Below are 13,994 nucleotides of genomic sequence, written 5' to 3' on the forward strand. Positions count from 1 at the left end.
AGACTTCCATCATCCATGCACTGACTGCAGGTTTCAAACAGCAAGTGCTCCTGTCTAGCAAAAAAACCTGAAGAAGACTTCGACTGGCTCGTTCACAGGGCTCCTAGGATATTCGTTCGTCATCACTGACATGCAGGCTGCTGTGTTGGATCTCCCACCACCTTAGTGCCCTGAGTGATAAAATCGTAATACAGCAGGGCAGGTCTGCCGCTGTGTCACCATGTGAAAAACAGTAGTCACCTTTCAAGAAATGCTCACCTTCCAATGCTCATTAGCTTGGAGCAAGTAAAACACTAGCTGAAAAATAGTAGTACATTGTCGGAACATGTGGAGTGATTGTCAATGCTTGTCTAGTGATGGTCAGGCCCGACCACCTCCGACCACCGTGGGCAAAACCCTGAGCTATAGCTATCTTTAGTAGCGGGGTTTTCACTGTGTTTGTTAGAGTTAGAGTTTTGATCCCTCATCACACGTTTTAAAACATACATTTGTACTCTCAAAGTTTTCTTCATATTACATATCACTTTTGCAAATATTTGGAAACATAAATTTTGATTTTAGATAAAATGTATGAATTTCAGCTTTTGTACAGACTTGCAAATGATGTTTGACTTGTCTTTCTATTCTGACAGTATCTGGTCAATGACAGTTTGCCGTCTTGGAAACAGTGGTGTGCAATCATACCTCGTTGCAATAGCGCGCTATGTGGCAGAATGGGAGAGATGGAAGGCAGACTTGTTGTAGGACATGAAGATGGCAAGCTGCATGTTCTCACTGAGAAAAACCATGAATGGATCAAACGTGATCAAAAGAACAGTCCCATCAAGCAAGTATTGTGTCACAAAGGTGTCTGCCTGTTGTGTGTGAAGGATACAGAAACTCATCGAGTTGCAATCAATGTCAATAGAATGACAACAAATCGCGATTTCTCACTTTTATACCAAACGAATTGCAGTTGTATACTGTATCTGTTGCTCTTTCTAAAAATTCACTGTATGTGGTGGGTGTAGGACTAAGTCAGGTGAGACAGTAAACACATCACGTGTGTGTGACCTTACCAGCGGTCGTTGTGTCTGAGATGGATGACATGCCAACAAAACGCTATGCGTGATCTTCGGCCATTATAAACAACACATTGTTTGTAGGGAGAGAACTCACCGATTGCAATAACTACAGTAATGTCTTTGAGTGTGCAGATGTCCGTGACAGAAAATGGAGAAAAATTCCGTCTACAACCGACCGTCTTTCTACATTTACAGCAGTTAGCGACAAGCTGGTGGCGACTGGAGGACTGCTATATGAGTTTGATTCTGACATTAATGAATTGTATGACAAGACATTTACCGAATGGCTTCCTCTTCCACGCATGACACACAAACGGATGCTACATAGCGCATGCTCAACTGAGAATGGAGAACTCATCGTAGCAGGAGGATGGTGGAATGTAAAGTCAATAGAGAGTATAAAGTGTCAATAACATATTTTTATAATATTTTACTATCCAATATAATTATGTCAGTATTTGTTGATCACTACACGTGTATCTGAACTCTACTTTTTGATCAACCAATTTTTTGTGAATAATGTTCATGTGACAAATAAAAAGTGCTATATACTTGATATCTGTTCGAATTGTATAGTTTACAATACAATACTTATTGTGTTAAAAAGTTAATTAGCCAGTCTATCTAGATACGACTGACCAAGGGCATGGTGCAACATCTAGGAAATAGGAGGCTAAACTTCACAATGCTAGGGGACGCGCCTACTTTCTAGTTGATTGATACCATAACATTGGTCGCAGATTCAAACTGGAAAAAGAGTGGTGTATATACTACATACAGCTTTGGTCCTCACACGTATTTTACAATCCACAGTTTATGACCAAGCCTATAAAAGATGGTGCTATAGCCTGGTCTAGCCCATGCCAAGCTACGCCCTGGTCTGACTCAGCTGATGCATGTATACATACATACTGTATAAGATAAAATATTGACGGGAAATCTAAAGCGACTGCCAATATAAAATCCGCCATTACTTTGGTGACAGGGAAATGTTGATGTCATCACCCACATGGATCTGGCATCTAGGGTTCTGACCACGCTAGTCAGAGGTGGTTGGGCCTGACAATTACTCAAAAAACACCGACCATCACTCCACATGTACAAATTTTAGCTAGTGGTTCATTTGCTACAATGGATGGCAGACGTCTAACCACGCAAGCCATAGTCTCTAAATGTAAGACTGGGCAACATAGCTCCCGACTGTAGACAAAATTGCAGCTTTCATAGTTGCTCTTTCAGGTCACTAACAGTAGGATACATTCTGTTTAGCGCTTTCTTGTCAGAAATAAACCACGTCCTTTAATTAATGCAGCTGATACCCGGCCACTCCAAAAATCCTGGGCAGAACAGTGGCCATCCTATGGTGATGTGGTGGTACGTCATGTGGATGAGGCCACAAGATGGTAGGTAATCCCTGCTTGCTGTATGTGTCTATGAATGAGGGAGTGAGACTATGGATGAAGCTAGACTGTCACGTTCACGTGGATCCTGTACTTTCCACTGACACATCAGTCCTACATCACTACACTAGTTGGAGACCAGTAAGTTAGGGAAATGCAAGCAACAAACACAGCTGTCAATCACAAACTCCTCCATGACCACTCATGGTAAGACATATCTGTTACCAAACAAAGATGTCCGAACCAGATTGCCAAAATAGAATCCGCCAATATACTTTGTCCATCAATTTCTTAGCAAACCGCCAATATAAATTTCTGCAAAAGTTTCATGATATACGGGATCTCTCAAGATGTCATAGCACTTCATAGGTCCTATAGTAGATAGGATTAGCCCTATACTGTTGAGCCATTCAAATTCATAATGACAGCTAACAGTCAGGTAGAAATGCCACATTAGTTGTCTTGACTTAATTTCTACGTAGATGCAAAGATCATGCAGATGATGTCGTTTTGTAACTTGGGTGAACTACTTCAACAACACTCACTAATCAATCTCCTTATTTTGAACTTCCAAACAGCATCTAGGACTAGATTCTTGATTTATTGAACATATAGACACTCCAACAACTTGAAACAGTCTCATGTTGATATAGAAACAAAGTAATGGCTAACGTAAACTTGTATATATATGCGGCTAAACAGCATTACATACTATATACAGTAATTTGAATCATATTGATATTAATAACATTTTTCCTAGACAACACAACTTCAAAATGGGTTATTGCAGTTACTCTCAAGGCAGGGGGTATGGACAACATTTCCCAAGGGGGAGAGGAGGAGGCAAGTGCAGCAGACCTCTTCCAAAGAGGAGAGGGAGATGCGATTACAGCGTACCCTTTCGAGTCTATGCCTAGGCAGTAATTTCCGAGAGAGAGAGAGGGGGTCAAGATGTGATGTCATCCATATCCCTGCTTGGAGACGAACTGCAATAGCCCAATCGATCTGCTTAATTAAGTAAAGAGGCTACGCCCACGGATGGAACAAACAAGCCTCTTTCTCGTGGTGCTTTCCTATTAAATGCAGTAGTGATATGTCTGCCATGCCTGCACAAATTGCATTTAGAGTAAGGAATCTATTCGCGTGATTAGAGACGATCACATGAAATCGCATTTTCCTTCATAAAAATTTCTTCTACGATATTCATCATTCAACATCTGAGCTGCATTTTGATCTTAACGTTTCATCAATGTCCTTGTTTGCAGCAAAATTTCAGTTTCTGTCTACACATAGAATTCTTACCTACAACTGGTTAATATTTAAATATGTACAATTTTCTATGATCTAAATATGCATATAATAGAATCAATGCTAAAATAATAGTCTTCTCAATTAATTATGTCTGAACCTTCTGTGTTGTCAAATGGTTACAAATTTAGAAGATCCTTTGTTCGCTGGTCTGCCATTCGCACTCTGCCCTCGGTCAGATCAGCCTGAGAAACATACAAGATGAGATGCCACTCTCACATGTCTACTGTGCGTTTTTTTTATCATTTGCTCGGGAATGAGACCATTTGTCTGTCTGTCTGTCTGGTTGTCTGTCTGTCAGCCAAACCATCTATCTGTCTATCCAATCATCTGTCTGTCTGTCTGTCAAATGCATATATTTTTCAAATCCAAAGAAATTTCCATCAAGAGCTTAAAAGCTAGTCTCTAAGTAAAGTTCCTCTAAATCAACAACAAACACCTAAGGCTACAACAGATGACCATATAGAAGGATCAAAATACATTTAGCCACTTAGTTTAAAACAAATTGATATTCGTCAAGGACACTGCAAGATTTTTGTCCAGCTGAAATTACTGCCATCTTCCTAGAGATCAAATTTGCATTGCATTGCTGGAGCTTGATCAAAAATCATCGTCTCCAGTGTGTCTTGAACTCAGCAATGTTAGATCGTCCATTGTCATCCTTCCACAAAGCAGAGAGGACCCTCAACTATTTCTGTGTGTCTATCTGTCTGTCCAACCATATGTCTATCTGTCAGTCTATCTGTCCAACCATTTGTCGGTTTGTCTGTCCGTCCAAACATCTTTCTGTCTGTCTGTCTGTCTGTCTGTCCAACCATCTCTCTGTCTGTAAGTATGTCTGTCCAACAATTTGTCTGTTTGTCTGTCTCTCCAACCATCTGTGTGTCTGTCTGTCTGTCTGTCCAACCATCTACTGTATCTGTCTGTCTGTCTGTTTGTATGTCTGTCTGTTAGTCTGTTTGCATGTCTGTGTGTTTGTCTGTCTATCTGTCTGTCTATCTGTCTGTCAAATTTTCATATATTTTTATACATCAAAGCTAACACAGGCAAAAACAAAGTAACAGCTAATGAAAAACAAGTGTCACAAGTATAATATTATACAATTACACAAACTGTCTGTCTGTCTGTCTGTCTGTCTGTCTATCTAGCCGTCCAGCCACAAATACAAACTCCGCAAAATCACAAATAATTTCCATCAAACAAGCGAAGCAAACACTGTGTGTCTCCCTCGACTAAATCAACTAAATCGAGGACCAAAAACTGACCTTTTTATTGATGATTACAAGTTGAGCGTTCTGCTTGTCCACCTCCGTCCCCATATCGATGGCGATTTCCTTTAAGACTTCAACAATTCAAACAACTTGCCGATCACCGTTCCATCCGGTCACAACAATGAATGACGAAAGAAGAATTGCAAATATGCCTATCCAATGTTCTCATCCATCTCGTCCTCCCTTGCATCATTGCTCACTCTACACAACACACACACATATTAATACGACTATATAGATTGGATTTCATAGTAATAATAATAATAATGATAATAATAATAATTTATTTCTATCACAGCACATCTGGTGTAGTTCCCTCATAAGAGCAACATATAACACACACATACACACACATGCATGCACGCACGCACACACGCACAGATGACATAACTAACACGTATACACAAAATCACTCAACCTACAATTATAAATGTTAACCTCAACTATATCCAATCCGTGTCCACAAAGCAGTAGTAGGCAGTTTGAAAGGGGTCCAGTTGAAAATTAGCAAACAAGCACAGACATGCATGCGCAGACAGACAGATAAGATATCTTTTCGTGTTACATAGTAAAGTAGTGACAGAATGCAATGTCTTGAACATCATCATTCTGTTCTGCGTGGCTGAAGGCACTTAATATGAGGCTGTCTGAGAGTGATTAAATAATTACACATTTAATCAGCTAGAACATATTCCAGAAGTTTCCGGGAATAGTCTATCAGTGAAAGTGCAAATATTGAAGAGTGGTCCAGGGGCTACGTCTCTGGTCCAGGCTAACTACGTGTGTCTAACTATTAGCAATCTCTCACTCATTCATTTCTTGATTGTGTAGCCGGTTTGAGGAATCTAGCCAGTAACACTTTCATCTTAAGTTAACAGATGCCTCAAACAATTCAAATTCTTTCCAATATAGAATCTTTTTGTCTCATACAAAGCTTACAATGAATACCTTTATCATATGCTACATGGGTATAATGATAGAACCACCTACCTTTTATCAGCTGAGGCATGGAAATCAACAGTTAACATTGCAGATCTATAAATATACCTGCTGACCCGCTGATTCTAGATCAAATTGTGCTATTCGAGTATATATGTTGTTCTGATTGGATGCTTTGACAACCCACAACAACAGAAAGAATACGAGAATGACCAGATTAACCACCACCACCACCATGGTATTACCATGTCCAAACCGTTCATGTTTTGACATCACAAGAGCAGATGAGAATACACTCACAATATGCATGTAAACTGAAACGTATCGTCTCTATTCATTCTCTGAGCATGTCTTCTGACATAAACAAAGTCATTTTATTGTTTAGAAGTTTTTAAAAAATAATTTTGAATACTAACTCTCAAATTTACTGGTTGAACTGAAGCAGTCTTGTTCTCAACAGGTCACACATCACCTTCAACCTCAGACATGCGGATGGCACAATCAGAGCCATTACCTCACCATTATGACTTGATTAATTTACTAAAAAGTGCAGCTGTCATGGTAAATGCATACAATCGCAGCATCTTGTCTGAGAAAGTCCAATAATTCTTTAAAATGTAATTCACATGCTCAGGGTGGTACAATTGTTACGTCCATGTCTGTATGTTTATAGATTTCTCTACTACACTTCTTTCAAAGTTCCACAAATGACTTTCGTATGCATGAACTGGAATGTCGCGCGAGTATGAGTGAGCCATATTTACTCAACTACAAACTCTTAGAGACTCTGAATTGTGGGTATCTGCTACACAATGCGCACATACGAGGTCCTGCGCACTTGTTCGAGTGACAATAGTGTAAGTAATGTGGTTGCATGTTTGAAGCTGCAACAGCAGATGTTGACTGCAGTGCAATTTGTAGTTCTATGCTCAAGGTACTAGAGCTCTACTACGTAGATCTATGATCAAATGCTCTGAAGAAGAGAAAGACTGATTGCCGCGTTAATGAAAGCACCAAGGTGATAAAATACCTTGTGTGTAATCAACTGTGGATTCTGAGTTGAGTGGGACACTCACGTGAGGTAGGTTACTGTATACTATACTGTTATACTCCTCTTCATGCACACTAAGAAATCAGCGATAACTCAAGAATGGAGATTTATCTTGCAAATGCCATGAATCAAAATCCAAGAAATCTTCACTTCTTACACTTAGAAGTCCTTTTTTGTCATTAAAATACATGGCAAAAGTACGCACCACCATAACACAGACACTCACATGCATGCACGTGTGCTCACGCACACACACACACACACACACACACACACACACACACACACACACACACACACACGCAGCATCAGACTACTGTATCGTACTATGCCTCTGCTGCACAAGTGGATTGAGACATAACTAAGTGTCCTTTTGATGACAAGATGAATGAATTTGAGGCATCACCTTCCGTGTTGTGTCACTCACTGTTTCGACAACACACGGTTTGCAACCAAAAGTTTGATTGATACAAAAGGCCGCTTACTGTCTGGTTTCCACTACATTTCAGAAAGTTGTTGGAAATTGCCCAAAAGCAGGCATCCAAGTGCCTCCAACTGATCACTAACCGTTGTTGATCTTCTATATTTTTAATAGTATGTAATTCAAACATATTGTCACATACATGCTCATGGCAACTCTGTTCAGTACATTGTGTATAGTTCACACTGCTTGTAGTGCTCACATCATGATGTCAATGATACATGCAGTATAAAAGAATGGGTGGTACAGTACAGTGAGATACATGCACATACAGTACTAACTCTTGTATCTCTCCTTGACCGACAAACCCAATTGGATAAATACAGTTGAGTGCAACATGTGACATAAAATTGAAAAAATTGTATGGCCCGTGTGTTGAGTCTTGACGAGCTCGTGCATGTGGCCACGCGCTTACCTCATAATGTATCCCGAATACTCTGTATCCCTCCAGTTCTCCTAGGCGTGCCAAAACCTTCACATAAGAGAATTACATATTACAAAAATTTAACTTACAACAAAATTTCAAAACAAATTTTCAAACTTTTTGAAATAAAAATTTTTAATTTCTAATTTAGGGGTGGAGTTTAACATCTATTTCCACGTTTTGAGTAACCCAAACATTCAAGTAATAGATGGAAGACAGGCAATAGAATCCAAGCTATTTCACATCCATTGCTATATTTGTCTTTGTATTATTACCTCCAGGGGCAACAAAAGCAATTTCAGGTGGAGTGGCAAAACTAGGTTAAGAGGGCACGCCCTTTCTTACAAGAGTGGTAATAAAACTAACAGCTGTATCAATGTGGTTCTACCATACAGCTATGACAGTAAAAAATTCTGCATTATACAACTTCATCTTGTATTCCAAAACTACTACTCTTTTACTCATGCATACAATCTTGTAGCTACTTGCACAAAACATAATTGCCATACATAGTCAGTCAGTGCTCTGAACAACCTACAAACTTAGAATGCTTGGTCAGAATTACATGACGACTAGAACCATTTCAGTGAGTGTGGCCTTAGACATGGCAAACTCGCAACAGAATCGTTGTCTCGCAGTAATGTAGCCAAGTCCACTGGTCAAACCACAAAGGCTGATAGCTTCCCTTCACCTTGACCTGTTTCTTAAACTCTTTTTGAGGAAACGAGAAGTGTCCTGGTTAGTTACATTTGTCAGGCAAGTTCTCCAGAGATGACAAGTCAGATAAAGGGTCCGCATGTTCACAACTTCTGTGATCTACTGACAATGAAATGCCTGTATACGCTTAGGTGTTACCGACTCCGAGGCTACAGTTGTCGGCAGAGACGTGTATACAACTCGCAAGACCATTACTCAAAAATATATGCCAATCGCTGACTGGTTGAAGTCAATTTTCTAAAAGGTGGGGTGGCCATGGCCCACCCGACACACGCAGCTCTATCGCCTGTGACCTCAAATCACAAAAGTAAACAAGTAAAGTACAAAGTCTCCAGACAGTCAATGAGACAAACATCTACACACTCATTTTAAAGGTGCCCGCTTAGTTATGTCCTAAAGAGAAACGTCAATCGCTTAGCATCTTGAGATAGCTTGCTGTTGAATGACAAAGCACTTTCTCGATCGTTTTCTTGTTGCACGTGACCTGGAAATAAGTGGAAACCAGAGTATTATTGCACTGTCGTGATGGCATCGGAAACTCTGAGTGTGAAAGTAGTCATGTAGAGGTGCCAGACACTGCCGACAATGCAGACTGTGCCTACTACTTAGTCTAATAGATATTATTAGATAGATATTTAGCCTCGAAGTTCCAGACCCATTTTCAAGTCACATACATGCAACAAAGAAAAAAATCAAGAAATAACTTTGTCGTTCAACAGCAAGCTATCTCAAACTGGTAAATAGTAAATGTGTGGATAAAGGCACGATTTCAAGTTTGTGTAGGCATGCCTGTGCATGTGCGTGAATTCGTGAGCGGGCAGCTTTAATGTGTTGTAATGATCAGGCAACAACCCTTTATGTATTTGCCCCAATAATACAAAATCAATATATCATAAAATTAATATCAATTCTAAATACTAGCTCAATCTTTATGAAAGGCGTACATCAAGTGCACGAGAATGGTTCTATCGTTATCATGTCAGTTGAATGTCACAGAAACCAACTAAACCTTAGAAGTGAGCAGACAGTCAGTACTTGATTACGTAACAAAATACTTACATAATTAATTATATCTCATTACAATAAAGCATAAGGAATATGCAACTGTGGTCATCACCGTAGATTTCACATCTGCATAAGAACACATAGCCTATACCATTTGCAGATGTTGACGTGTCATTCATCTGTTGCACTTTGAACTGAGCTAACAACTAAACTAGAGCTTCAAACAACCCCCACTACAAAAGTATAGAAATCTAATCTTCAAACTAGAAGTCAGATTTGGTAGATTTGAACAGCAAAATTTACAAACAATCTATACCACAAAAATCATACCATTGTATGTAGAAGTGTAATAGCTGGCCAGACCAGATCACTCACGACGCTGAAGTTTGGGGTACACGTATAAGAGCATGGCAGAATGGTGTCGGTCTCCAGCTTCAGTGGATCCCCTTTTGGGGGTGCAATATAGAACAACATAACACTGTAGAACTACCCTGATGAGGTTTGTTGTTAAAAGGAGAATGAATGCCCTGATAGACTCGATTTGAAGTTGCATTATGTGGGCTTAATATCATAGCGTAGTTTTGTGTTCTCACAAGTCATTCATTGCTGTCCACATGCATTGAGTCGTATGTCACAATCCACCAAAAGGAAGACACAAAACATTGTCTTTTATCCTGAAGCTTTGACATCTTGACTAGTGTACTATTAAATAGTAGAGACATAAAAGGCTTTGAAGGCCATATTTGAATATAAACGCTCCCAGAGATCGAACGGCCATTACATTTTTATTTGACCTACCACATGAAGCAAAAACCAAGAACATTGTGTATGCAAAAGGCCTACAGTGAAATGCTAGTATTCCATAAATGTTTAAAACAGGCGTTTTTAAAAGCCATCACACATGCTAACAGGGAGAGAGAGAGAGAGAGAGAGAGAGAGAGAGAGAGAGAGAGAGAGAGAGAGAGAGAGAGAGAGTCAGATGTGTACTGTACACACGTACTGCCATTGTACTACTCTCTTCACGCTGCTAAGACTAAGTACATGTGTACCAGTAAAACGTGCAGCAAGTATAGGGAAGTACTAATGTACGATATAGTTGCAACTTTGTCTCACTAATACAGTGTTCTCACAAGAATTTTTGTGTCAACTTGCAACACCAATTAACTTATGACATCATACATAAAGATGATGTCACTTCTGATTTGTAAACTCCAAGATAGGATGATTGCTTTCATAACAATTCCTGCACATTTAAGCTAGATACGCCATGTGCGAGTTGCATTAACAACCTGGAAACGACCAATACAAACCTTGACACCCAGACCATTCTATGTATGGAATGAGTTTCTGACTACTACTAAGATGTTTGTTCATGGACCATGCATACTATCTCTACTACCAACTGACAATAATGGCAATTTTTCAACCCGCTATCTTACTATATTGGCTAGAGCAGTGTAATATAGACCATGCAAGGAACAGGTTCAGAATCTAGTTAGGGACTAAACTTCAGTTCACAGTACGGCACTGCCACAGCGTCCTGCGACCGTCCCGAATGTTGACAAGGACGCTCACATAAGCGTCAGCGAAGATGCTGGCACTGTACCATTCACACAGTATTGCATCTGACAAGCGTCCATGGCACAAGTCAAACACAATAGAAGTCAAGTCAAACACAATAGAAGTCAACTGATAAAAAAAGATAGACTGTTGAATTATGCCGCTGAATATTTGTATCAAGAAAAGAACAGCATCAGCAGACCATTATGTCTACTTTCTATTACTTTCTTAGCATTGTTTCTCATTTCATTTCCACAATATTCACCCTTTACCAGTAATTCTTCATTCACAATTTATCATAACATCTTTGGGTATATAGACCACTGTTGTATGCAACTGGAAGATGTATGCGATACTTGAATTGGATGAAACTTTCTCTTGTGGAAGAGGACTGACGAAGGGAGCTTGGTACCTATAATGTACGTTTATGTATGGCAGTATCTGTGGAAGAAGCAACCAGTAATGTCTTCCATTGTCTGTAATCTCAATGCCATATTGTATGAGCAGAATATGGTTTGACAGTTCTTGGTCAACTAGACTGCTAGCAAATGTTTCCCTAGGTTAGTTAGCTTAAGTCAACAGAATACTCTGATACCAACTGGGGCCTATGTAAGTAAACGTAAATTATATTAATATATTATATTATATTAATCACGTGACTGTTGTGTACTTACCTCCCTGTTCATCCAGAGTTTCCATTGTGGTAGTTCCAATATTTCTAGTCTAAAAATAAATATTGGGAAGTTAGTGCATACACACCCCAGTGTGATGTGTGGTGATGTGATGTGACCTGATGTGTGTGTGTGTGTGTGTGTGTGTGTGTGTGTGTGTGTGTGTGTGTGTGTGTGTGTGTGTGTGTCCATCCGTCCGTCCGTCCGTCTGTCTGTCTGCCTGTCTACACATACATACAACACCAACCACCAAAGCATCCGTAAATCCTACTACTGCACGTGACGGCGGCATGCACATGCATCTCCCACATCCAGTGACGTACACACGCAACAGTTGCGAAATGTAAATATCCATCCAACACATTTCTACCGCAACTATTAACAACACTCACTTCCTCTGCCATTGCCAGCATCCTTCTCGTGCTATCTAGAGACTACAGACAAAAAACGGCGAATGAGAAAACGTCTGGAGGCTTCATACGACAAAAACCAGCGCAGTTAGAGTTTACCTTGTTCGTCACCATGTCAGCCTGAGCAGCCATCTTTTACAGTTCTGCTCTCATTCCTTCTTCGCCGACGGCCATGACTGAACGATTGGTATTCGAGAGGATACTAAGGATATCCAATCCGGGAGATTCTCACGTGACAAACAATTGTGTAACAAATTAATTAACTATTAAATTCGTATTACGGATTACTTCACAGCCTCTCATAATTAGCTAATGGGAGAGGCTGTTTGAGTAGGTTTCTGAATACCAATTGGTATCATATTACGTTTGCAGACGTCGACGTGGCATTCATTTGCAACATTCTGGTCTTCACGGCTGAGCAGCAACGGTGATGAAGACAGCCTTTCTTTGCGGCATTCTGCTTATTGCGGGGGTAAGCATGTCTACTTTGCAATAGATACATGTACCACAAGATAGGACAGCTTTAGTAATTAGATTCGACTATCAAACATTTTGGTCACAGTCATATAAGAAACTATATTGGACAATTCTAACAAAAATTGTACGTACGTATACTATAGCTAGCTCTGATATTCTGTTTCAGCTCTTTGTTGAGAATATTTTTGGAGAAGAATCTGGTCAATGTTTGGCCGGTAAACTCGTGGAATCGGTAAACGTTATGTAATTATTAGCGTTAGTGAGGTAATTTTCTAAATGATTTACTTTGCTTTAGTGCACGACTACAGTGCGATATTTGCAGGAAGAAATAAAGGTACGTGTGGCATGTGGCAAAGAAAGCATGCTGTTTGTTATTAAAAAGCTATGTATAATACATTTGTGGTTACATGCATAACATATTGCCTGAGGACTCATGCACGCTTTACAGAAAATACAGCATTCATTCAACGAGAAAATTCAAGAACTGCTAGAGAGCGGACGGCAGCGGGACAGAGAAATTGAGGTAGATATGCTGTGGAAAAAGTTTAGTTCTGTGTGCATGTACTACAAGATAATCTAGTCAGCGAATAGATTATTAGTATTACATAGAGAACAGACAGAAACTAAACGAATTTACCTTCAAAGACATGTGATTCATGTCCAGTTTGTTATTCCATGGAAATGCTGTGATTGACATGTTCTGCGTCCGTGTTTGACGGAGATCATATGCATTCTTCCACTCTTGCATGTATACATGCCTAGCTGTAAGTGCACCTAGAGGCATTAGTTCCAGGTCTTAGTTACGCCGCAATTTGTGCGTAGCCATACATGTACCCAAGCTACGCGCACATTTAGAAACAGTTAATAATGGATGCAGCGTAACTAGAGTGTGTAGGTTGCCAACACTCTGTTACAATGTGAACAGATGTAGTCTGCAAAAAATAGCCATTGAACTGTGATAGATGACTTTGATTGCAGACGAATGGAGTCATGGCTGCGTCTGTGAGGTAATGAGATACCATGGTGATAAGGAAGCAGTAAAGTGCTAAACCTGCTAGCTTGCGTAGGTACGTATACCCTGCACTACAAGCAAAGCCGCCCAATATCCATTATCTAATTGGAACAAAATAACATCGCCCCGATGTTGTGTCACAGTGTTTGTAGATGCTTGCTAGCATACGGGAACTGGGGTTTTGCGGTAGATAAAGGATGACTG

The 13,994-nt window shown here is 39.9% G+C and overlaps 1 long non-coding RNA gene across 1 annotated transcript; it reads right to left on the reverse strand.

The window, feature by feature from the left end:
• Positions 1–3,705: 3,705 nt before the first annotated feature.
• LOC134176230 (uncharacterized) lies at positions 3,706–12,513 on the reverse strand. Its single transcript, XR_009969281.1, has 6 exons — positions 12,401–12,513; positions 12,284–12,325; positions 11,895–11,943; positions 7,930–7,986; positions 5,038–5,244; positions 3,706–3,957 (listed from the first exon to the last, which is right to left on the reverse strand). It is a non-coding gene; the product is annotated as an uncharacterized LOC134176230 (long non-coding RNA).
• Between the last annotated feature and the right edge of the window lie 1,481 nt (positions 12,514–13,994).

The sequence above is a fragment of the Corticium candelabrum genome, chromosome 2, assembly GCF_963422355.1.
Source record: "Corticium candelabrum chromosome 2, ooCorCand1.1, whole genome shotgun sequence".
NCBI classification, from domain to species: Eukaryota; Metazoa; Porifera; class Homoscleromorpha; order Homosclerophorida; family Plakinidae; genus Corticium; species Corticium candelabrum.